This window comes from Castor canadensis, chromosome 5 (assembly GCF_047511655.1).
Source record: "Castor canadensis chromosome 5, mCasCan1.hap1v2, whole genome shotgun sequence".
Taxonomy (NCBI): Eukaryota; Metazoa; Chordata; class Mammalia; order Rodentia; family Castoridae; genus Castor; species Castor canadensis.
Window position 1 is genome coordinate 174,430,745 of NC_133390.1, and position 24,360 is coordinate 174,455,104.

General features: G+C 42.2%; 1 protein-coding gene across 4 annotated transcripts in view; it reads left to right on the forward strand.

Moving 5' to 3' along the window:
* Positions 1-24,360, forward strand: part of Dok5 (docking protein 5) — a 143,888-nt gene that overhangs the window by 28,197 nt on the left and 91,331 nt on the right. The gene's annotated exons all lie outside the window — the stretch shown is intronic.

A 24,360-nucleotide genomic window follows, 5' to 3' on the forward strand; every position in this document is an offset into this window, starting at 1 on the left:
GGGCTTTCAAGGTGGGCTTGACACAAGATCTCATGGCCTGGTTTGCGAGCAACAATCTCTACTCCTAATCACCCAGTCAGCCATTCCTCCCATTTTGCTTTGCTTGAGTTTTCTTACATCGCCCTGGGTCCGGAAGGACCGGGAAGGCTCACCAGTCCTGAATTACTGTCCATGCTCTGCCTTTGGGAACACATGTCATCTCCAAATGCATCCACTTGACGTCACTTTTAGGCTTCTCGAGTTGAAAAGGCCTCCAGTTAAGATGAGAATAAGCCAGTGTGCTCAGAGAGGCTGGCTTGATGGACACCTCTGTCCACTGGGCTTAGCAAGACAGGACAGAGTAGCATCTGTGTCTGAGAATGATCAAATCTGTCAGACTTCAGTAACGACATTTACCAGACTAATAACTACCATTTATAGAGCATCTCTGTGTGTTTAACGTTGAACTAAACATTTTCATGTGTGTTTTCATTAAGCCTTACCAAGACCTTCTTAGCTGGCTAGCTTCTCTTTAGACAGTGAGAGTTCTTCAGTTCACATACTTCCTGGTGACAATGTTAAGTTAACTATCTCCTAGCTCTGGGACTTTGGCCAAATGACCTAACTCCTGGAAACTCATGTTTATTCATCTTTAAAATGGGGATAACACTACCTAGAACTTCTCTGTTAACTAGGATAGAATAGTGCCCAGCACATGGTGGGTATTCAGTGAAGGTGTTGAAATTGCTTGGGTAATGAGAACAGTGAGGTGTAGGAAAGTGGGATGACTTGTTTAACTGGCTCATGTTCAACAGTATTTCCTCTGGCCATACCAACAGGTGCAGGCAAAGAAACGCCAGTAGAAAAGTTGAGAGACATCTGACAATTTAAAAAATGTTTCTTCAATGAGCTCATGGGTTAACCATTGCTCCCTGGAGAATTCAGCAGCTATTGGCTTGGTGTTGAACAACTCTGGGTAAAGCTTCAGAGCTGGCAGAAAAGTCCAACCTAAACTGAGCAAAATGAAGGTGTTGGCTCATGAGAGTCAAAATGTCAGAGGTCATCTGACTGGAGGAGTGGCCTGGGGCTGGAGGTCAATTATAGGGACAGGATGTGATTCCCTCTTGGCTTTGTTTTCCTTCTCAGATGGGCTCTTCTTAAGGTTGCAAAATAATGGCAACAGGCCCAAGACTCAACTCCTTCCAAATTCTTGTGCAATGGCAGAGAGAGAGAGAGAGAGAGAGAGAGAGAGAGAAAGACATTCTAAGCCTGGGTCTGACTAGCCGGAATTAGGTCATTTATCCACTATTTATTGAACTCATGTGGCTTAGATAATAAGGTAGAAACAACGGGCGAGGACAGTCAGGTTACTCTGTTGGCTCTGTGTCTGGAGCTGCCGTACCCAATAGCTTTGCAAGGGAATTTTAGAGTCCTGCTTACCCGTGACAATGAATGCACACCAAAGGACACAAACGGTAGAAATCTGGTAGCCTGCTGAATAAATACTGAGTAGAATCACCCCTGAACCTTCAGAGGCTTTCCTCTCTGTTCCCTTAAGTTGCTTTCTGAAGAATATACTTTTCTGAGAGGAAAGGGGAAAAATGACTCATCCCCCTCAAGGGGAAATAGCCAGTTATTAGGCAACAATTTTTTTTTTTAAATTTTCTGACTATTGTGATGTCACTTATACTCAGATCATCATGGCTTTAAAATGACTTGGCAGAAACTTAACAAGAATATTTTTATTAAAAAATAAGAATTGTGAATTTCTTAATTTGGGGACCACCAATTTGGGAAGGTGTTTAGCCATTTCTATACTATTGAGTAATGGTGACCATAGCTAATGGCTTAAATACATAGGTCCACTAACTGGTTACCTTTGGTACAGTGAAGGTGGTAAAATGTGGACTTAGTGAGTAAATATGTCATTTTAATAATATTCTCTCATGTTAAATTCCTTTACTTTGCTTTACTATTTCAGAAAAGTATTTTTTCCTTAGATACTTTTTTTTTTGTCTATAGAGAAATTTGCTATGAAGAATAAACTTGATTACAGTGATGTGTGCTAGATTTTGGCCTCAGTTTCCACGTAGTTTCTACAAGAGCGCCTACCATCTGGAAGAAAGAAGAGGGAAGGAAAGGGAGGAAGGAAGGAGCGAGGGACAAGAGCAAACATTTGTGGTGTGCTCTGCATGTTTCAGAAGTGCTGTGTCCATGATGTATTGGACATCTAATGGGCGTCTCTTATCTTCGGGTTATTTGAAGTCATGGTGCACCTAGCTGAAGTAACTACATTCCCTAGCTTCTTAGCTTGGGCTCAGTCATCTGATAGGGCTTCTGTTAAAACCCTTAAATAAGATATGCCGGGAAGCTGGGCAGCTATCTTGGATTGTGGGCTAATAAGCCTCAGTAATTGCATTTCTAGTGCATTCAGCTCAACACAACTCCCAGTAAGTAAAATAACACTAATCACAATGAATTGAGCTTTACTGAGTGTGTGTGACCTTCCAGGCCCTATGCCAGACACTTAAGTCATTATTTCATTTAGTCCTTACTCAAAGATATTGTTACTAATAGTTACAGCAAGATCTCTGTTTTACAAATGAGAAAACTGAGGTTTAATCATTGTAAGTAACTTGTGTTTGAATGATTACATGTGAACATGAGTGTGTTCTGTAGCAAAGTCTCTACTTTAAAGCAAGATATATGCTTCCCTTTTATAATTAATTATGTGAGTTGTTAAAAATGAAAAAAGTTATAAGCTAAACAGTTGTCCTCTAGGAAGTGTTTATGGCTATTCTTAAGTTCAGAAGAAATATGATAATATAGTAAAAAAGCAGACTACTTAAAATCATTTGTGGAAACTTTTTTTTTTGGTGGTACTAAGGTTTGAACTCAGGGCTTTGTACTTGCTAGGCAGGTGCTCTATCACCTGCCATTCTTCCACCCCTTTTTGTGTTGTTTATTTTTGAAATAGGATCTCCCCTTTATGCCTGGCCATCCTGTAGTATGATGTTCCTATTTGTGCTTCCCAGTGTAGCTGGACTGACAGGTATAACCACCGTGCCCAGCCATTGGTTGAGATGGGTCTCTTGCACTTTTTGCCTGAGCTGGCTTTGAACCAAGATCCTACTGTTTTCTGCTTACCGAGTAGCTAGGATTATAGGTGTGCGCCACCATGCCTGACCATTTGTCCCAAACCTTAAAGCTGGTCAGTATCTATAGTGAATAATTGCCTCCAGGGTTCTTACCACTACTTAATAAGCTGTGGGTAAATTGCCTATCAGTGGGAATTAACCAAACTGATCCTTTTCATTATCTACTATGACCTCTCTGTTACTGACAACCCTTAAAAATCTGCCTTTTAGGCTCCATGTCAGAATTTGTTCATTTAATCTCCACGACATTGGCAAACCCTTACTCCAAGTGGGAGTTTGCTCAGTGCAGAGGAAATGCATGCTTTTGAGTTTCCTAATCTCAGAACCTTAGTTCTACAAAGTAGTAATCACCATGATATTAAACCAATTGGACTATTGTGAAAATTGTGGGAATTAATGGGTAATTTACATGTAGTAGATAATTTTAATTCCAGGTGACTGACACATAGTCGGTGCTCAAAAGTGAGCTATCATTGTTGAAGACTGTATTCCAAAGAGCCAATAACCTCAAATATCTTGGGGCAAATTTTCAACAAATAAGAAGAGGACTGGTAGGGACTGAGGTAAAATAGAGGGTTCGTCTCTATGGTAACAAAGCAGCCCATCTCAGATGCAGGCTGGGGACCTGGCTTTGTCAGTTTTTCCATGGTTCTAAAGCAAAATTGGAAATTGGATTTTCTGTGAAATTTGATTGAATCTTTTTTCAATGTTGTACGGAACCCCTCCCCCCCAAAATCCCAAAATATCCATCTGCTGGCCACCATCTTGCCATCACTGACCATTCATGTTTTCATTTGTTCACTCAACAAACTGGGGAGATTAAAAGTAATTCAAAAGTGAGTCACAGAGCAGCTATCCAATAAGGCTGCCAAATAAGAGAGGAGAAACTGGGTTATGAAAATGGGAGAGCAGAGGGCTGTAAGTTGACTTGTTAATACTTTGCAAATCCATGACACTGATGTTGACTCTTTACCTTTGTCTTCTGGAGACAAAGAGAAGATGGGTTTACTTTTAAGGAGCAGCATTTTAAGTGGGAAAAAATCTGTGCATCCTGAGAGTTACTGATTTTTTAGACTGAACAGGGAAAAGGCTATGAACCTTTGTTTTATAAAGGGGTTGTATTAGCTTTTCGTCGCTGTTAAATACCTGAACAGTTTAAAGGAGAAAAATTTGTTTTGACTCATGGTTTCAGACTGTAGTCAGCTTGTTCCATTGCTGTGGGACTGTAGTGAGGTAGAACATCATGGTAGCAAAAGGGTGTGGTAGGACAAAGATGCCCACCTCCTAGTGGCTAGGAAACACAGAGAGAGCCAGAAGAAGGCTCCATCTCCTAGTTTCCACCACTTCCTAATAATGGCAGCAATTTATTTATTCATCAGGGGAGGAATCCACTGATTAGGTCAGACCCTCATGATCCAGTCACTTCTCAATGATTGATTCTAGCAGCTGGAAACAAGTCTTCCATACAAGAACCTTTTGGGGGAATTCTACATATCCCAACCGTAACAGTTATTTTTAAAAACAGTGCAGGTTATTAGAGAGAGATTTGTTTGCAAAATTTGGATGACCTTGGAATAAGCCCCTATTTGAAACTTTGTGGCCGTGAATGCTTATTCTGAAGGGATTCAGTAGCTGTACCCAACTTTTTATACTTGCTCTTCATGCAAGGTTCAGTTGGAGAGGTTAATTAAGAAGTTGGTGATTGGGTTTCTGATTACTTGAGGGTTTGCCACTTATCTACCATAATGCACCATTTGTTGGACGTGTACCTTTGAATATAGGGCTCCTTATGGAGTCTCCCCTGGGAAATCACATCTTCTGGCTTGACAGGTACCGACTTGACATTTTTCTCCTCTTTCATTATTCTGAATAATTCTGCACAGCCCTCCTCATCCTGGTTCAGTACTTAGCATGAGAATTTGCCTTTCCCACTTGTCAAAAGATGTCAGCAGCTTCTAGGAGTCCAAGGTAGTACTGCAGTTTTCAGACAGAGGAGGAATTCCAAGGATTCCAGAAATGGCAGCTGAACTCTTTTCTTGCTAACTTTGGTTCAGGTGTGCTTTAAAAATTCAAAGCTTAATGGGGTCTTAAATATTCTTTTGCCCTTTTGCCAAAGAACTTCAAGTTATTTTAAAATATGTAGAGGGTTGCCTAGTAACCACAGTTTTACTAGCTTTCTGAGAGAAATTTTACTTTTTTTTTTTTTCCTTTTACTGCAGAAGGGCAGTCAGAAAGGAGCAATGGGAAATGCAGTTCATAAGGAAATGAGTGAGGAATGAGGCATCTCTTTGGGACTGGAGGTCATATAAAACTGACTTTAGAAGGAACAGGTAATATGAGGTCTGTGTCTGAGGCAATGAGGAGCAAGTTGAAGGAAATCTCTTCTATGTTACCTTTGCTTATGTTGAACAGTTTGAAGTGTCTGGAAGAAAGCTGAATTATGGAAATGCGCTCTCTGTCTTCCTCCTTCTCTTCCTTCATCTTTTTAAAAACCACACAGATAATCAGTGCTTCGTGGACCTGGCTTCAGGCTCTGAGTTTAAAGTTAGTTATAGCTGATTTTCTTTTTTGTCCTCTTCTTAATTCTGCTTTTTAAAAACTAGTGGGAAAGACCACTGGTCCAGATGACAGTTTGTTTTTCTGAGCCCAACTTTGTAACTTACTGGTGAATTACTTCAACATTGAACATTGAACTTTGAACTTTGCCGAATTGGGAACATGGGAATTTCATGAAGTACAGTCTTGGTGCTTGGCATCCCTTTCCATACTTCAGGGCTGCTCTGCTTCTTCTTCTTTTTTTTTTTTCTGTCTTTAAAAGAAAAATACACGCTTTGACCTGTGAAGAAGAAAACGGGAAATGTGACTTAAGTAAGGAATCCACTTCTGCTGTGTGACAGGAATCTTAGGTATCACTCACTTCAAAACATGTGTTAATTGCTATCTCTTAGCTAGGTCTGTGTTCGGGGGACACTGTGATGAATGAGACAAGTGAGGTTCTTGCCTCTGGAACATTCTTTCCAAGTTGATTAAGTCTTCTAGAAATAGGAGGGCATTTAACCTTGAAAGAAGTGTTTTTTAGGGAAGTTAAGATGCATTAATAATTTTCCAGGGCCTGGCTGATAACGAGAGGTTTAGATATGCCCTACCAGAGTATGTTTTAGGGAAAGCCCAGCTGCTTTTTAGCTTTTCAGACAAGCTGACCTTGGTCTTCTAAGCAGATGTTCTCTGGAGTGTCTGTTAGGATTTTTGTTTCTTTGTAACCCCAGGCCTCTCCTTTCTGTGCTGACTGACTCTTCAAGTTACACCCAGGTCAGGCCTCCTCACTCTGAGTTAAGAACATATGCTGCTGTAATGTTTCATTATTTACTTTCATTACGTGAATAATACATAGGCATTCTCAGTGTGGGGAGTTAAAACTGTACAAATACATACCAGGACTAATATCTCCTAGCAGTATCCTCCTGCCTTTGGTTCTTTCCTAGGGGTAACCATTGCTGTCAATTTGCCTAATGTAATTACAGATGATTTCTTTGCATTTACATAAATTTGCATATCCCTAGAAATACAGTTTTTTGCTCTGAGTATTCTTTTTTGTTTGGCTTTTGTGTGCAGTCTACAGTTCTCCGCTCTACCAGTTGAGCTATTGAAGGGTGCGCTTTTGTTTGGTTTTTGAAACAGGGTCTCACTGTAGAGCCCAGGCTAGCCTCAGACCTGTGATCTTCCTGCCTCAGCCCTGGGCGTTGGGATTATAGATGAGCACCACTGTGTCTTGCTTGGTATGTATCTTCTCTTCTGAAAAGGGTGTTCTATAAGATTTTTAAAATTTAATTATCTAGCAGGAAATCAAATCCCATGTACACAAACAGAGCTATAAGAGGGTAATTTTGTGTCACTGTAGTGGTGAACACGTCAAAGCAACATATATGCCCATAAGAAAACTGAAAACAATCTGTCCCCAGCTTCCTTCCTTGTTTTCTTGCCTTTTCTCCATTCTGGAAGCTTTCTTCATGACTGGCTCTTGACTGTCCCTTCACCTTCAAATGCATCACCCCAGCCTTTGCTAACAGTCACATCTCCTTTCTCCCATGTTGGCTCTTTTGTTTGTCTGGTGTGAGGATGCTTATCATTACAGTGCACCCACTATCATAAACAAAGGTAATCTCCCCATTGCGCAGTCCTTAATTTAACCATATCTGCAGACCATCTTTTACCATATAAGGCAACATCTTAACGTGGGATTAGGACAAAGATATCTTAGGGGGACCTTTTCTTGTGTATACATCACATTAATACCAATTACTAAATTCTACTTTAAGATCTTATAACTGAAAACCTTCTACCAATGTCAGTTCAGATACAGATTTGTAGAGTTGTGAGCTTGTGTTTTCTCTTGTTAGGAATAAGACCCCCGAAGACCACTGGGGTCACAATTGAAGACACAGAAACAGAGAATTGTCTCGGCAAGGCAAAATTTACTTCTGCAGAAGGGTGCGCAGGCACACGGGCACAGCAAACATGAGGAGCAGGCAGTCTGTCTCTCCTTATATTCCTGACACACTGACCCTGCCTCTTGACCTGGATTGGCTCAGATCAGAAGTACACAGTCTTCATGATTGTCTGAAATTCTATGATAACTTGGGAGAAGGGTTAAGCTACACAGCGTGTTGGGCAATTTTCCAGGGCAAAGGGGCTTAGTAAGAATCCAGAAGAACCCAGAACTACAGACAATGCAGGTAATTAAAATGGAGACACACACTTTGATAGAAAAGATGGCTTTCTCACACTCTTGATTAATTCATTTCAGAAAGTTAATTTACTCAGCAAGAAAATAATCATTTCTTTTATTGGTTGCCAATGAACAATGGCATGGTTTGACCTCAGGGAACAGGAAAGGTTTGAACATGAATACGTTTTGCACTTCCTGAGGAGATGCTTGCTGTTCAGAAGGTTGGCTAGAGCTGTGGAGACCTTGGGTTGCCAGCAGCAAGCCAGTTTTGTCAGGTGATGGCATACCTGTCCAGAGAAGGCTTTAAGCAATTCTCTGGTGCTGCAGTAATTGGGGAAGGCTTTGGCTAACAGCCCTCCCTGACATAATTCATCTCTTTCTGACTTTTGTTACTCCTGATTCTTCAAGTGGACAGGGAAAGATAAAAGGAAGTGTGTATAATAGTAAAATGTTCACTTGGTGTGTCGAGCACCCTTAGGCTAAAGATAGACAGCATCTCAGGATCCAGCTCCCATCTTCTTATTTCCTTGTATGTAATTCTGTAATTGGGCAGAAGCGTGTCTGGTTATATAATCCTGTTATAGTGGGAAGAGGAGCTATATTGAAATATGCATGTGGAGATACATGCATATTGTATGTCAGCTACAGATACATATTTAATTACCGTAAGAAAAAAAATCTATGAGCTTGGATATGATGTGGGGTTGATTTTATTCAAATTAGGATTCTAATTCAGTCTGAAAAGAATTGAGCAGTGTTGACTAAATGCTGCTTCTTAGGAGATCCTATGTGTGTATGCATTCTGTAGACCTGACTTATTGAAAGACATGTTTACAGCAGATGGAAAGACAAGTAAGAGAAGAGAATAATTCAAATTTTACCCTTTGGAAATACTCTTGTTTTATGGGACATTTTCTTTTCTTGGGTCTTTGGTAGAGCATGCTATTGTTTCTGAGCTGTATCTTCTTTAACAGCCTTTTGAAAAGCTTTAGCCTGACAAATATTCAGGTCCCTCCAAGTGTTGGAAGTTAAATCCAGCTCAGATAACTTGACACCAGGTATGTGCTCTATATAGACCCAACGTCTAGTCCAGCAACAAACAATGAAAAAATTAACATAGTTAATCGCTCATTTATTCAGTTACCACATAGTACTAAAAACATGAAAATAATTTACTGGATCTGCAAATACAGAAGGTGGAATTAGTTCCTGTCCTCAAAGACATTATGGTCTAAGGGGAAGAGCCACAGTGAACTATTAAGTCTTTAACATCTTCTCATTTGTTCTGTACCACTGCCTCCTGGGTTCAAGGTCCCTGGTATCACCAAGTTTCTTAAAAGCCATGCTTTCACTTCTACATACAGAAAATTTTAGGATTCATGTTTTTTCTATGTAATAATTTTTCAATTTTGCTTTGTTTGAGAATTTAAAAATAATATTGCTGTGTACAAAACCCCTAAAGAATTAGCAGAGTTGATTTGATTCAAATGTAACTTGATACTCTGTGTACATTATTATTCCCCTGAATTTAATACACTTGAGTTCTAACCCCTCTGCTTTTCCTCAGGGTTTATTAGCATTCAGTGAACTCACCTGGGCTAACCTGGCCTCAGGTTCATCACCTGAGTAGCGTAGGTTATGGACTGTCACAAGGATCGGATGCTATTTTGCGGTGCTATGTGAAGCAAGGTAACGCCAAACAGGTTTACATTCAGATGTAAATCTAAAGTAACACGGGATAAAACAGTTCAATCTCTGTGTATACTGGAGTCATGCAACTTGAGTTTTAATTATATAATCTTTGATGTTACATTGGTCTAGTCTGAAGGCTTGCTTTGCCATTTAGAAGTCACTGTGTGGTTTGTGATAATTTATTTAATACCTCAAAGTCTGAATTTCCTCATCAGAAAGTAGAATAATCATCAGTTTTCCTTAGAAGACTGATAATGATAACGAAGGTGCTGATAGGAAAGATGGCGTGCTGATGGTGGGGATGGTGGTGTCTGTGCAATGGACTGAGTGTTTATACCACCGATGTTGAAATCCTAACCCCTAAGGTGGTGGTGTTAGCAGGCAGGCCTGTGGGAGATGACCAAGGCCCTCAAGCATGGGATAAGAGCCCCTATAAAGGAGACCTGAGAGAGCTCCATAACCTAGCTTCTATGTGAGGACACGGCCAAGAGACCACCAGGAAATGGGTCTTCACCAGACACAGAACCAGCCTCAGTTTTGGACTTCCCAGTCTCCAGAACTTTGAGAAATAAGTTTGTTGTAAGCCACCCAGTCTGGGGTTTGAACTCAGGTCTTCATGCTTGTGAGTCAGGCACTCTACTGCTTGAGCCATGTCCCCAGCCCTTTTGGCTATAATTATTTTGGAGATAGGGTCTCTCTTTTTGCCCACCCTGGATATCAGTCCTTCTATTTATGCTTCCTTGCTGTAACTGGAATGATAGGCGGGTGCCACCACATCCAGCTTTTTTCCAGCTTTTTTGTATGAGTTGGGCTCTTACAAACATTTTTACCCTGGCTGGTCTGGAGCCACCATTCTCACAATCTCAGCCATCCTCTGTGTAGTTTGAAATGGAAGGCACAAACCACAGATGAAGTCTCACTAACTTTTTACAGGTCTGTCCTCAAACCCTCCTGATTTCAGCCTCCCAAACAGCTAGAGTTACAGGTGTTTGTCAGTCACTGATGCTTGGCTTGGTGTCTTATTATAGCAGCCTGAATGAAATAAGGCAGCTTAACAGTTACTAAGACTTGCTTTTAGCCAGGGACTGCAGTAAGTACTCTACATGCATTCCCTTCTAGTGTTTTCAGTGACTCTGTGGTAGCTACAATCAGAATCCTATTTTTTAAAGAGGAACTTAAGACTTAGTGGAGTTCGTTAACATATCTAGGCTACCTAGGTAGAAGTGAGCGCATGTAAAATTTCAATGTAATTTGGCTAGTTTTTGGTACATACTTTGTCTCAGTTAATGTTTTTATTGTGCTCTGGTAGTTGGAACTGCATTCTCTTAGATGAAGAAGTCCAATGTTACAAAGACTAAAAGAGACACAGTGTAGGTTAGAGGTTCAACCGCTTTCTAATAATAAATGCTGAAAAAATGCAAGGCATTTAATTAATATTCAGATCTATTTCTTTTTAAAAACTTCTTAATTATAATCTTTATTGTTTTAGTTTGTATCACTACCTCTAAAATTTAAAACCATCCAGAAGTTATGAAATTTTTTATTCTGTCAGGGTGTAAAATTCGGTAGTAACCATAGTACAGTAGATGAGAGATTGACAAAATTTCTGTAGTATCTACAGAAAGAAATATATTCCCATTGTACTCAAGGTTTCAAGTCTGAAGGTGACTTGCAGTCATTTGTTTTAATTAACTAGCATGTTTTTAAAATTAATATCATTAAGTCTATAACACTAGCCTCTAGTAATTTGGTTAAGAAAGAGAAACAAACTTTTAAACATGGTGCTGTACCAGTCCATTTGAAAATGAATGATGCATTCAATAACTGAATTTATGAATTTGGCTCTATACTATGAAATAACCAATTTGCCTTGTTTTATCTTTGAATTAATATTTGTTTTGACTTCAAGGAGATATGAAGCATTAGAAATTGCAGATAATCTGTGGCAAATCTGACTTGAAGCTTTTAGTAACACCTCACCTCATTTTCTCAGGAGAGAATGGTTTGAACATTTTGGTCTTCAACAATGGAGTGTGTTCTAATTCTGCAGTGCCCAGAAGTGCTCACCAATGCTGCTTGACTTGTGGGGCTGCACAACTGGACTCTCGTTCCCTCCCCTTCCTGCCCCAGTTGATTGGACCCAAGACATCCCAGTAGAACTCCTAACCCACTTCCTCAGATCTGCTTCTCATAAGGCCTTCCCATCTCATCAAATGGCCACTCCCTCTTTCTACCCTTGACTTGAAAGGTTTTTCCCTGCAAAGGAATCAGCTTTCTACCTTCCCTCACCTGGCTCTCTGGTTCTGAGTGTCCTCTGAAGCAGCATGTGACTTCTCCCATGGCCCTTGGCCTCCATCATCTGGTTTCATGGTACTTATCACTAGTTGTGTTCTTTTTAAAGACATGACTCTGACACCAAACACATGCTATCTTTTTTCCACACAAATTCTCCAACTAACAGGGTTGGAGTCAGTTCTGATGCTGATCTGATACTGATCTGATACTGGTACTGATGGGATACTGATGCACAGATGACACGCAGAGGAATTTCAGGTGCTCAGGGTTCTTGAGCCTGCTCTGAGAATGAAAGCACAGACAGACTCTAACAGCAGAGGTTGGACAGATTTTATTTGTAGAGAATTTATTTGTAGAGAAGAGAAGAGAAAGACTGCATATTGGGGAGTGCAGGGGGACCTGGAAACCAGTGATCCTGTGGGTCAGGGTAGGGAGTGGGTTTTATAGCCTTTTTGCTTTGCCTGATGGTGGAGATGCCTTTTAGATGCAAATGGGCATTTCCTAGGGAGGAGAAGTGTCTCCTTGACCACTTACCACCTTTTGGGACCTCCTGCAGTCCCTCCTTCAGTCCTTCATTCCTCCTCTCAATAGGGACTATGAAGTCTATTCAGTAACTGCTTCCTGCTGACAGGGGGTGATGAAGGGGCCCACAGCATCAGGGCTGACCACCAGATGGGTTGTCCAGGGGACCATGATAGTAGGTTATTTTCATTTCCATCAGATGCATTTGTAGTGTGATGGATTCTAGGCGAGAAGAAACAAACTTGACAAGTAAGTTTAAAATGCAAGGCCCAAACACAAACAAGAGAATAATGGCAACTATAGGTCCCAGAAAGGGTAGGAACCAAGTCCTGGAGGGAAGCCAGGATTTTATTTGGTCGCATACCTGTATGGAAACCTGTTTCAAGAGATTGCTCCCGGAGCCACTTAGCCTCTTGGAGAATGTAATCTGCCCATTCCTCTACAATGCCTGAAGTGTTTATGTATGTGCAACAGGAAGTATTGGCAATGGCACATACCCCTCCTTTGTTTGGCCAAAAGAAAATCTAGGGCCAGGGGGTGGTCCACTACCATACAGGCAAGGGACGACAAAGGCCTTTGCATGTCCTTAATGACAAGGCCTATCTGGTCTGAGGTGTCCTCCACCACATTGACTAGGTTTTTTTGCGGGTTACATGATTGGCAATCACCCCAGGGCTCCAAAACTATTAAAGTAACCTCTCTTTTATCTTTATGGGAAGCTGTTCCTGTTCATAGTTAGCATTTCTCTTCTTCCAAATGGCTGCATGAGCATGCAGGATCAGGAAGGCATACTTAGAATCTGTATAGATGTTGACTCTCTGTTCTTTTGACAGTCTTAGGGCTTCTGTTAGGGCCACTAATTCTGCCAATTGAGCACTTGTATTAGGAGGAAGAGGACCTGATTTGAGGGTGCCAAATTCTGTCACAAATGCACAGCCTGCATGTCTGACACCATTCTTGACAAAGGAACTGCCATCAGTGTATAATTCTAGATCTGGGTTTTTTAAGGGCCGATCCGTTAAGTCAGGTAGGGCAGCATAATTTTCCATAAGTACCTCCTCACATGAGTATTCAGGATTTCCCTCTGCCTCTGGTAGAAGGGATGCAGGATTTAGGCTCTGACAGGTCCTTAAAGTTATTTCTGTCCCTCCCAGAACCTGGGCCTGGTATTTAAGTAGATGGCTGTCAGATAGCCAAAGTTCTCCTTTTGAGTTTAAAATTTCCCCTAGGTCATGTGGGGTATAAACTGTTAGGGGGCGGTTTAGGATTAGTTTCTGAGCTTCAAGTACTAGAAGGCTTACTGTGGCCATTGCTCTGAGGCATCCTGGTCATCCCTTGGCTACCTGATCTAACTCTTTGCTTAAGTAGCCTACTGGCTGGGGAGTGATGCCCTGGAGCTGAGTCACCACTCCCAAGGCCAGTCCTTCCTTTTCATAGACATATAATCGACACTTGTCTTGTACTGGGAGACCCAGGGCAGGAGTTGTTATAAGAGCCTTTTTTTAACCTGTGGAATACATTTTCTGACTTGTCACCCCATTCAATAAAGGGCTGGGTATCCTTCTGTGCTTCCTTAAGGATTTGATATAAGGGCCTGGCTAGATCTGCATATCCCAGGATCCAAATTCTACAGTATCCTGTGACCCCCAAAAAGGCCCTCAATTGCTTTAGAGTTTTAGGTAGAGGAAACATCAGGATTGGACGGATTCTGTCTTCTCCTAGAGACCTCATTTCTTTCTCCAGGACAAGACCTAAATATGTAACCCTAGACTGACACAATTGGGCTTTTTCTTTAGAGATCTTATAACCTCTGTCTGCTAAGAAGTTTAGTAAGGACTCAGTGGCTCGTGAAATGACAGGCTCATTTGGTCCACAGAGCAGGAGGTCATCTACATATTGTAGCAGAGTAGCTTGTGGATATTGCCATTTTGCCAAGTCTTGGGGTCTGTCTCTGAATCCCTGGGGGAGGACAGTCCAAGTGACCTGTCCAGACTCTCTTTTGGGGGTCCTCAAAGGCAAAGATAGGTTGACTTTTAGGGTATAAGAGAATGCAAAAGAAGGCATCCTTTAAATCCAGGACAGAGTAGTAAGCGATACCTGGAGGTATTTGGGCTAAAAGTGTACAAGGATTTGGAACTACAGGGTAGAGAGGCAGTGCTGCTTCATTGATCAAGCGGAGATCCTGGACTAGCCTCCATTTGTTAGGTCCCTTCCTGACACCGAGAATAGATGTATTATATGGGCTGGAGCATTCTATTAGCAGTCCCTGTCTCTTTAAGTCTTTGATTATGGGAATTAGCCCATCCTTAACTTCTGGCTTTAAAGGATATTGTTTTTGATGGGGAAACCAGGAGGGATCCTTGAGATGAATTAGGACTGGGGCAGCTCTTCTGGCCCATCCCACAGTGTGTGCATCTGTCTGGCCCATCCCACAGTGTGTGCACTGTGGGGTCTACTTGTTCCTCTATTAGGGGCAAGCAAAAGTACTCTCCTGGAGGTAAAAGGAGCTGTACCCCCAATTTAAATAGAAGGTCGTACTCTAGCAGAGGAGTAGGGGTTCCTGGGACAATTCAGAAGGAGTAACAGAAATGGAAATCTCCCCAGGAGCAGGCTAAAGGCTGAGTGAAATGACGTTCTAGAGGCTGGCCTGATATGCCTCGAACAGTAACTTTCTTGGAGGACCTGGGTCCGGGAGAAAGGAAGAGCTGAGATGCTGGTTCCAGTAGTGATGGAGGCTGACCTTGTGCTTAACCCAGGGCTCCTCTGCTTTTACGATGGTTACAGAGCCTGGATGGGAGACCCGGGGACCCATCATCGGGTGGGAGACTCCGGCTTCAGTTCCCAGGGGAAGCAGGGACAGTGTGCCTTCCAGTGTTTTCCCTGACAAATGGGGCAGGGTCCTGGAGGTAGCTTTCTCGGGGGGCACTCCGTCCTAAAATGGCTGGCCTGTCCACATTGAAAGCATGTCCTCGGGTTTGGACTTGGCCCCAGGGAAGCCTCTCGGAGCACTGCGATCAGAGCCTCCTGCCTCTTATCCTTTCTCTTTTCCTTTTCCAGGTTCTTCCTTTCTTCTTCTAAGTCCCTGTTATGGTGTACAGATGTGGCTACACGGACCAATTGGTTCAGATCTCTGCTCCCTTCAGCCACCAGTTTCTGAAGCTTTTTACGGATATCTGGTGCTGTTAGAAATTTATGTTTTAGGGCGATTTCCTCTTCCTGTGACTCTGGTACAATGTTGGTATGCTTTTGTAAAGCATTCTTAACTCTGTAGGAAAGCTACTGGGGTTTCTACAGGTCCTTCCTGTACAGCCATGACTTGGGAGTAATTAAAGGTTTTACCTCGGCTCTCCTTAGACCCTCAAGAATGCAGTGGATGAAATGGTTATGACTCCCTTCATCCTTGTCATTTTCAGGGTCCTACTGAGGGTCATACCTAGGCACTGCCTGATCTCCTGTTGGGATTGGGAATCGAGGTTCCCTTCTAGGTATCCAGTGTCTTTGTCTTTCTTCTCCCTCCCCCTCCTCCTCCTCCTGTGAGGGCCCAGTCTGAGTCAGGCCTGTATGGCCACTTTTATCTAAGTGATAATTGTCTCCAGCTATGACTGCCTGATCTAGAACCCGCTGTTTCTCCAGAGAAGTGAGGGTCTGAGATAGCAATAGCATTGTATCTTTCCAGCTCAGTTCAAAGTTTTGGCTGACTTCTCTAAATGCCTGGATGTACTGATCTGGGTTTTCTGTGTAATTTCCTAAATCCTTTTTTATTTCTTTAAGTTCACTCACTCTAAAAGGAACATGAGCCCCATGCCCTCCAGGAATTAACTGGAGGGGGAACAGTCCTGTGGGACGATGTCTAGTGTGTGAGGTAGCTGAGTAAGGGGGAAGAGGGGGAGCTGATGGAACATCAGATTGGGTTTTTGGTTCAAGGGAGTTTGGGGGCTTTTTGCAAAGGGTTACCATGGTCTGGGTATCTAGCCTGTATTTGCTCAGCCATTCTGGGTGATCTCTTAGGACAAAGAACAGTTGAATATATGGAACTTCAGCCCATTTTCCCTTCTTTTTACAGAACATATCTAATTGAAGAATGGTATTATAATTAATGCTCCCTTCTTCTGGCCATCTTTCCTCATCTCCCAGAGAATACTGTGGCCAAGCCTGGGTGCAGTAAAACTTGAGTTGCTTCTGCTGATGACTTTTTGGATTAAGATCTTTCCAATGTTTTAATAAGCAGGCAAAGGGGGATCCTTCCTGGATCCTTGAGTCTTGATTTCCCATCTAAAAGAGGGAAACAAGGGAAAATTGGTCACCTTAACAGAGGTTTCTCCTTTTATCTAAGCATCCCCAAGTGAGGAGAAACTCTAGTGGAAGAGGGTGTCCCGCTCTCCCTTGCTTCTTCCACTGCCACTCATGGGTAAAGTCGTGGAACATTTACAGATATCTCAGTTGCACCCACCCCCTGAGATTATCTTTGACCAAGCTCTTACCTATTTTGACTTGCCTGTTTGCCCTGTGACCCAAGGCCTAGTTCACTTCTACCAGCTGAACACTTATAATTTAAAAAAATAAGTCTATCAAAGTAACCAAGAGGGCTTGCATATCCAGAAGGAGGACCCCTGTAGAGGCATGGATGGGGACTCCTGATGAAGTAGACCTTTGTCCCCCTCTATATTCTGTGAGGCATACATTCTCTTTATGAAAAGAGAGAGTGAGAGCATCTGGAGGCTTTTGTTCTGGTAAGGGGCTAAAACAGAGAAGACCTGAGGTTTTTGCCTTTTAACTGTTTTTTTTTTTTTTCTCTCCCTGAGGGCAGGCTGTGGAACCTGTTTAACCAGTTAACCTGATGCTTGACAAAGACAGTTAAACCTAAATTAGAGACTAGCACTTTCTGGTGCCTGTAAGGATTTTTTCCCAAACTCCTTGAAGAAAGAAGCTCACTGCTATTTACAGCAAAGGTGGGGAGGGGGCAGCCATCCTGAACTGCCTGGAAAAGGGGAAGGAGAGGCTGAGGGTTGGGGAAAGAGGGTTTCCAGGCTCAATGCATGAGGGATTATTGGTCATCAATGCTGTCCAGGTCGATCCTGCCCAAAGGCAGTACTGGAGCACTGGAAGCAAGGGGTGACCTCCACTCTTGGGCCACAGAAACCATGAAGGAAGCGTAAGAGATCTGATTGTCTGTTTGCTGCAGACCTGGCTGGAGGGGTCTGAGACTTAGCCACTTTGGAGCCTCAGTGCAGGTCAGGGAGTTGTGTCTTCAGCCTTTGGGTGACACCGGGGAGTGCCCCGGCCAGAACACCTTTTGTGGCTTGAAGACAAACTTTCCTTCCAACGGCTGTTTTCGGACTTCCTCTTAAGCTGGTCAGATCTTGAAAGAGAGAATGAGAGTTTAAGGAGAGGAAAAAAGAAAAAAAGCCTCGGTACACTGAAGTTGGGTTCCGCCCATGTAGCATTGGCAGTACAGTATAATCCCCCATCTGGTGTCCAAGTTCCCTCAGATTGCCTGCCTTACAGGTGTAATGGGCTCAGAGCTTTTCGTCAGTTTCCCAAGGGAGAAATCCTCCTTAACAAGGTAGAGAGAGAGAGAGAAAAGGTCGACCTGAGAGTTCCACCATAGCTAGGCCATGGTTGGGGGCTCTCCTGGAAAATAGACTCCACCAGAGTGCCGGATGCTCACAGTCACATTCCTAGGTAGCCTTTCCCAGTTTGGCACAATCTATACCAACCTCGGGTGATGGTTTGTCCATTCATATGTCGCCAAATATGATGCACGGATGACAAGCACAGGAATTTCAGGCGCTCAGGGTTCTTGAGCCTGCTCTGAGAATAAAAGCACAGACAGACTCTAACAGCAGAGGTCAGAAAGATTTTATTTGTAGAAAATTTATTTGTAGAGAAGAGAAGAAAAAGACTGCATATTGGGGAATGCAGGGGGACCCAGAAACCTGTGATCCCATGGGTCAGGGTGGGGAGTGGGTTTTACAGCCTTTTTGCATTGCCTGATGGTGGAGATGCCTTTCAGATGCAAATGGGCATTTCCTAGGGAGGTGAAGTGTCTCCTTGACCACTTATCACCTTTTGGGACCTCCTGCAGTCCATCCTTTAGTCCTTCAATACTGATCTGATACTGATAAGATGCAGTCAGTTCTGATACTAACTCCCGGAGCCTCTGGGAGATCCCTCAGGTGAAGGTGTCCATTTACAAGTTTGTTCCTGCTTCAAACACCAACCACAAATGGGATATTGGGGCTACCCACACTTTATCCTGACCAAATACAAATTTGGTGATGCCTATGTCTCCCTTCTCAGATTCATTAACAGAGTAGAACAACTGATTCATAAGACTCAGGAAAACACTTTACTTGCTTTTCCTGTGTTATTATAAAGGATAGAGCTCAAGAATAGCCAAATATAACAGGTACAAAGGGCAAGGTACAGGTGTTCCAGGAGTTCTCATGCCTTCTTTGGGGGTGCCACCCTTCCTGTACCTTGTGTGCTCACCAACCAAGAAACTCTCCAACCCCTGTTGCTTAGGGATTTTTATGAAGGTTTCATTGTATGGGCATGACTAATTAGGTTATCCATCAGCTACTTATGATGAACTTGATTTCCAGCCCCTTTCCTCTCCTAGAAGTAGGGTTGATGTTAACAGTTCCAACCCTTGAATCACATAGTTGGTTCCTCTGGCCACCAAGAGTCAGGTCTTTTGAAAGGGGTAAGTTATAAATAATAAAAAAACTTCCAGTCACTCCAGAAATTCCAAGGATTTTAGCTGTGTGCCAGTAGTCAGGGACAAAGGAAAAATATGTATGTCTTCTTGTGTCACACAGTCAACAGTGAGGTATTGGTTGACTGTCTCCTCCTGCTAGAAGTAAGTTCTTTTTAGCAGGTTACTTTTCCCAGTTTTGTTACTGCTCTTATTTAGCACCCAACACAGTGCCTGCTCTGGCCAGTAAAGTCCTGAATAAATTGCTTAATTGAATTAATGTGGCTATCAGTTAATTCAATAATTAATGGAGGAAGGCCCCAGATAGAGGCAGACATGAGTGAACATATGCTCTGGGAGAGTCAGAGGCAGGGAAAGGAAGAACATGATGCTTCCTGCAAAGCATTCCAGGTTTGGTTTTAGTCCTTGATGACACTTTTACTTTTCTCTGTAGGAAAATCCCTGAGCTTTGCCTTTCTCCTGGAAAGCATTCTACCACTGAACTACACCCCGTAGCCCTTCCCTTTTCTTAACGGCTGAGGGGTTTTTCCATTTGCCGCAAGCCAAAGTACCTGAGCTAATCTAACTGTTGTAAGCCTGCAAGAGTGAAGGAAGTATGTCTGGCACAGAATTGGTGCTCAATAATATTTTTGCAAAATTTCCTATTGACTAAAGAGAGAAAGCTCCCACACATTTGATTCTTAGCTATTGTGGAGTGAATTTGCAAACTCATTAAACCACCAACCATGGCCTCTGAGTGCTCTTAACTTCAAACTTCAATAGAAATCTTCCAACAATTAATTAAATAAATGTACGTAAGGTCATCATGAGGGAGGGGAAAGAGGGGTCATTTTCTTCTAACCCCAGAATTGAAGAAGATTTTGGATATTGTCTTGCTAATGGCTGGATTACCAGGACTAAAATGTTGTGAAATGCAGGTTAGCTATGGTTTACCCCACTCACCTCTCCACCTTGCCCCCACCAGATCTAACCAGACCTTCCATTCTGAGGTGGTGGAGTGCTGAGGGTAAAGTAGTGTGGTGGAATGGGGAAGCAAAGATTTCATGAGTGAATCTGGGGTGGAGAAGGGGGTGGCATTAGCCCTTAAGCAGGAAGTGTTGAAGGGCAGCCCTTTTTCAGGTCAAGATGCATCTTGGGACTCTTCTCACTTTCCCCTTGAGGCAGTCTGGCCCACTTGTTAGCACGAATGTCCTCAAGAGAATGTAATGAAAATTAGCAGGACCTACCCTTTGAAACCTCTGCTGTTCCAAGCAGCCCCTAGCTCTCTTACTGAGCACATGCTCACCTTGAGTCATCTGATTTTAGGAATACCTGTTACCTGCGACTAAGCCAATTAAATACTGTTGAGACCTACCCTGTCTCCTGTCACTAGACTGTGGGACTGCTAGGAAGATGCTGCTTGTGTTTTTTTCATTATTCAGTGGGAAAATTTAGACAGAGGAGTTACGGAAGGTATTTGTACAAGGTCACACACATAGTTGAAGAAGAGATGGACTTCAGACTCACCTTCCTACCTTTCTCCCATCCCCTCCTCTCCCCTCCCCTGCTATTCTTTTCCCTCCCCTTCTAACTATTTAGCATTCTAATCCATTGGAAAGGAGCCATGCAAACACTGAGATGACTATTTTTGTAATTTAAAAATTGTCATTTTTTAAAAAGGTCATTTAGGCTCTCATTTCATCTTTACTGAAATTATAGAGGGTTTCCAGAACTTTTGATGCTTCCCATTTGGTGACTCAATTTGTGTTGAAAATTTCTCTGCAGATTTGGGGCTAAATATTAAGAAATACATTAACTTTAGAAACATTGTGTGTCTGAGTGTGAGACCTTTCTCCCATGCTGTCCCCGTCGCAGGCCGCATCAGCTCCTTGCACTACTGCCCTTTCCCAAGTTAAGTTTGCCCTTTCAGTTTGGTTCTTCCTCTCCCTCTTCACTGATCTCTGTCCCAGAAGCCTGTAGGAAAGCACACCAAGACTTATTTTTTTTAACCATTTCCTGCATTCTTCTCTTTTAGGTTTGATGAGGTCAGATTTCTGAATTACCACATTCACCGTTTTCTCTTTTTTCTGCTAATGATGTAGGATAAAGACAGGCTGTTTAAAGAAAACTGTCAGTCTGTGGGGCATCTTTTCTTTTCATTGTGAAGGGCGAGATCCCTAAGCTGGGATCAGACAGCTTGGCGCCAATATCCACAGAGTTCTAACCAGTGAATATTCAGGAAAGAAATATATTTGTTCCCTTTGATCTAGAGCTGGCTGCAAAGGGAAGGCAAGCTTGAAGGCAAAGCAAAAGGGCATTGTTAACAATGCGAGGAGTCCTGACTGTCTCCTTAGGATTCAAACTTTCTTACTGTGGTCTGCAGATTCATTATGAACCAAAATGAGTATTTGGCAGAAACCAAGAATACATGGTTTGAAAAAAAAAAGGCAACTTGAGAATACAAAAAAAAGACATTCAATTGCTGGATGTCTCCTAGAGCTATGTAATTAAATTAAACTGTGTTTTTCAGAAATACCTGGAGCAATTCCGTCTTCTGATAATAGATATCTCTTTGTCCACATGGCTATGTCTAAACTCCCAGAAAAAGCATTGGGGCTGTCTGTTAAGGAAAGCAGCCCTTTTTTCTCTTCTTTTCTTTTCTTTTCAAATGTTACTGTGACTGCCAAGTGAATTTCTTATTCAGAGGCAGAGGTGATTCAAGATCAGTTGCTCTCCACAAACAGGTGCTGTCTAGGAAATTGTATTTGTCATAGACAGTGTTTATTAAGATACTGAATGCCTGGTTTATTATTTTACTGAGAAGTGGTTCAAAATAGTTGAGGTACCTGTATAGGCTTGATAAGAGCACTGAAATAATTGTACTTTCAGCAGAAAGAATAGCCCACAGATGTCTTATGTTAATATTTTCCTCTAAAATGGAAAGCCTGAGCAACTTGCCTAAAAACATGGATTTGGCCCTTGAATGATATGTGAGGTCTGTTCTACCCATACAGTTGTGATTCTAGTTCCAACGGCAAACTGGAAATGTGCTTTCTTTTTGGGTGTGGTCTCATTAAAAGTTTTTTTGTGGACAACTGATAACAGTCCTGTGGTTTGACTCATGACATGAAGGTGGATTTTTAATACGACCCTGTGCTGAGAATGGCATGGAATTTCTTTACACTTGTAGTTCCTCGGTTGCTTCCAGGAAGCAACCCTTAGCTGCTTCCTCTTGCAGCCACCCACGTTGTCTTGGGACTCATGACTAGTGCAAGTCCAAGGCCAAGAGCAGACCTCTCAGATGGAAGTGTTATTGGCGGGCTCCAGTACCCACTGTGGGGGATGCGAAGCTCAGAGAACTTTCTGTTAGTGTCCAAGGGGAGGTGGGAATCAAAGATGTTCCCTTAAGGACAGATGGGACTGTGTGGACATGGATTTTTTTCCCTCTTTTTTTTTTTTAAAGAAAAGCATTAAAAAAGAATTTAACAAAGAAATGAAGGAATGCAAGAACAATTTGTGTCCATCCATTGGTGTTAAGATACAAAAAGTGTGGTACACCCTTGCTATGGAAAGCTTTGTATCCACCAAAAATAGTTATAGCTATGCATATTCAAGCGGAAAGACACCTTTGACTTTGATAGATTTGCTTTCAAGTGGAAAAGTAAAGGAGAAATTCATATATAATACTTGATGTGACCCTCTTTTAGTTTTCTTTCTTTCCTTCCTTTTTTTTTTTTTAAATTAATTTTTAGATTATGTTTCTCTATGTAGGCCAGGCTGGTCTTGAACCTGTGGTCCTCCTGTCTCAGCCTCCCAAGTGCTGGAATTGCAGGCATGCTGATGTGATCCTCTTTATCATGTTTTTAAAAAACACACATTTATACACAGATAAAAAATTAGAATTATATATCCATTTGAATTGGGTTTGGTTGCATATATCCCAAACTCACAATATCAGTGTTTCCATCTTGCTCTGACTGAGCCCAGGGACTCCGTGTTATTATTTTGAGGAGTGACAATCAGTGGAGAAGGAAAGCAAGTAAAGCAGGAGATTTATTGAGATAGAAAAGCAGCAGAGAATAGAGCCTCCAGTGCTGGGAGGGGACAGAGGGCTGACAGAGAAGGGACATGGTCTAGGGTTTTTATCCATTCACCCCAGACTGTTGCTCAATCTCTATGCTAATTAGGTGTACAGAAAGCAGCATTCTGGTTGGCTGTGCCTGCAATGTTCTAATTGGTTGTGTCCTTTATTCTGTGGGGTTTTGAAATTTCTACTAGCTGGCAGAGTGGTACCAGTGGTAGAGCGCCTGCCTAGCATGCATGATGGCCCTGAGATCAAACCCCAGTGCAGCCAAAATAAATAAATAAATAAATAAAAGTAAATAAAAAGAAATTCCTACTAGTCCTCCTGGTGTCCTTATTCTGGTCTGCCCTGCTTTTCCTTCTTTCTGCCTTTTAAGTTTACAGGGAGGTTCTAATTGAGCTTTCCAGGGGACCTTCTGTCCTCATTATACTAACTTTACTAACTGCCTAACCTACTTGCTCAATAGTGACTTATTTTGTTTACTTTCCTTTCAAGGAAAAAAGGGCAAAGATAGTATAAAAGTTCCACCGTCAACAGGAAACCAAGTTTCTTTATGTGTCTACTCCACCATTCTAATATATGGCTTCCACCTAAAAATTACCTCATTGTCTAAAGGTGGCTGCAGGAGCTCCATGCATCATGTACTTAAAGACAAAAGAAAGGAGGAAAGGTAGCAAGGCAAACTTAATTTTGTCCTCTCCTATTTTAAGCTGTACTTAGAAGTGCACAAAGCTTCTTATAGCTTTTCACCTAGTGTTTTGTCCCCTGGAAGCCTAGAAAATAGTCCCTCAGCTGGCACATTCCCCCCAGGGTCTTGTTGCTGTTGAATAAGAAGAAAAGGGCTATGGAGAGGTTACTTTCTGGAAATGATGTGAGTGACAATGTCTGATCACAGAAGTGGAGACAAGCAGCATGAAGCTGTCTGTCATCTTCTTTATACACTAATGTGTTGCTGACTCTTTAAATGAACATCTTTTAATTAGTGAAAAACTAAAGAAGAAATAAAAATGTAAGGAGACATGTGATTACCCCATCAGTCCAAGATTGGCAGCATGGTAGAACTGCTAGGTCTCTCTCTCTCCTTGGACCTGCTGTTTGTATCTTGGAGTGGATGGCTTCACTCCTGAACCCATGCTGAGTCCTGAATGGGGTCAGACAGTGGTACGTGCACAGTTTGGTTTTCGTATTCTTTCAAACTATTTGCAGA